Source organism: Poecilia latipinna, unplaced genomic scaffold (genome assembly GCF_001443285.1).
Source record: "Poecilia latipinna isolate Pla-1442-1.1 unplaced genomic scaffold, P_latipinna-1.0 Scaffold588, whole genome shotgun sequence".
In the NCBI taxonomy this organism is placed as follows: domain Eukaryota; kingdom Metazoa; phylum Chordata; class Actinopteri; order Cyprinodontiformes; family Poeciliidae; genus Poecilia; species Poecilia latipinna.
The window spans coordinates 145374-147932 of NW_015113204.1; positions in this window are offsets into that span (position 1 = coordinate 145374).

Sequence of the window (2559 nt, forward strand, 5' to 3'; positions counted from 1 at the left end):
GAAGAAAATATATCTAAAAACAATAACAGTACATAACATTACACACACACACACACACACACACACACATATATATAAAACATTTCTAATAATTTCTGGTCCTATACCTGAGACAGCAGTTTTACATGGAAATTGGAGCAATGGAACATTCCACTATGTTCCATTGTATGTCCAATATAAAGTCCCTTTTCTAACTAAACTGGTCTAAGATATTCATCTCCTTTCCAAAAACAGCACCTTCATTATTTATCCATACATCCATGTGCTAATTTGATGTAGTCAGACCTTTTTGTAACATTTAAGCATGGCTCTTTAGGCACTGCTGTTAAAAATGTTAAATGTTTAGTTTAAGTTTATTGGTGTGCAGAAGACATACTCCGATCATGTGCCCAAGAAAATGTATCTGGTAAGATACTGTAACCCTGTAAAGTTGATATAGCCTATAATTATATGTAATTAATATGTCTAATCTAAAGCACATTTTATAATTCCTACTAGAAACAAAACATTGTGTCTATTCAAAAGTACTTTAATATCTAATAATATAAACATATTTTGGAAATCAGTTAAATTTCCATCTCAACCATTACTTTCTCCGGCTTTAAAACATGAAAAAAATGAATGCATTACTTATGAAATTGATCAAATGATAACCCTGACTGAAAGCAGCTCAGGTTCACCTTAGAAGATTGTATCATCATCCCATGTTTAGGATCATAGCACATTCTAACAGTCATATAATAGCTGACATCACTTTTTTATTTGCAAACCTGATATATTAAAATACTAAACTATGGGTTAGAATGCATAAAAAACTAATTTTAATTCTTCTGGAGAGGAGACAAATGCAAAGACGTTTCCTTATCTTTCTTTCCAGCTTCAAATAGATAGAAACATGCATTAATATTTTATGATAATAACAATCGAAGGATAACCCTTCCACTTTTACTCTACTTTAAAGTTAATATCTAATTTTTATCTCATGTCTTTACTTACTTATGCTATATTTAAGTTTCTCAAATGCTGTTTTTGTTTCTGTTATCAGATTGTGCTGTTGACCCATATTGTTTGCATTTCTTATTTATGGCACATATTAATATTTATATGACTGCTGACATCACTTGCAGCTATGCAATGCTACAAATATTTAATAATAGAACAAACCAAATTGTTGGTTACTATGAAAGAATGTTAAACTTTAATTTGTCTTGAGAGGAAAGCTTTCATTTAATTCATGCAATCAAGTAAATCTGTATTTGTTAGTATCTTCATTATTATAGAGGTAAAAGGATGTATCATGCATGTGAACCCAGTTCTGAATCTGGATGTACTTTTATTTTATGTGCAGTTTCCTAATGCTTTTAGCTTATTTCCCTTATGATTAGACAACAGTATAAACATATTTAAGCCTTGTTTCGATGGCTTCCCTTTCATAATGTTGAGAAGTTTAATGTTTAATATTTTATTACCTTGTTTTGCAAGTCAACCTTTAATCTCTTAAGAAAATCATGCCACTGTTGTGAAATTACTTCTGTAGGAACAACAAAAGAGATCCCGTTATAAAACTTTAAAACTCCAAGTCATTCTCAAGCAGCCAAGTTGCAAGTACAGACTAATTTAAAAAAATGAAAATGTTATTGAAAAGTCACATTACAGATTAATTACACACAGATGGTTGTGTAAAAAAACAAACCTTTTATTTCATTTAATTATGATGATTTTCCAATTATGGTTAATAAAAACATGACATTTAAGATCAGAATATTACACCAGACCAATAAAAACAAAAAACAGAAATGGCTATTCAGAAATGTAGCCTTAATGACAAGTATGCGCTTATATGTTTTCAATTTTCAAAAAGTACTTGTAATCTGGAAAAATTAGCTTAATCGGAATTTATTGGATATGGCTGTATGTGTAACTTAGTGGACTAAAGTCAACATTTTGGTCTGGTAAGATGACTGAACAACAAAGAAATGTAAATGTTCATTAAATTTTATAACTGTAGTGGTGAATAATTCACAGTTTCAACACAGAGCCCATAAATACTGATTATAATCAAACACAACACAGAGAGTCAAATTAAGTTATTAGACATTGTCCAAGTGATGCTATAAAATAAATGATATTTAGCATTGTGGTTTTGCGTTTTAATGAAACTTTGTTAACTTTATTTATTGCATTTCTATTTCATTAATAAGTAACAGTTTAATAAATGTCCTTTGAACACACACACACACACACGCACACACACCTACACAGGTATATATATGTATACAAGGCCACTAAAGTATTAAGACTAAAATTATGTCTTTAAATCAAGTAGTGACATTATGTGTAACAGTTGCTTAATAAAAAACAAAGGTAACACTTTATTTGAAGGGGGTGAATAAGACTGTCATGACACTGTCATAAACATGACATAACATGTCATGAACATGAATAAGCCTTCATGAATATTTATGACTGTTGTCATAAAGCGTCATTTGGTAAATTATGACACTTTTAATACAAAGTTGACATTATTCAAAATGTCTTTATGACAACTTGACATTAACC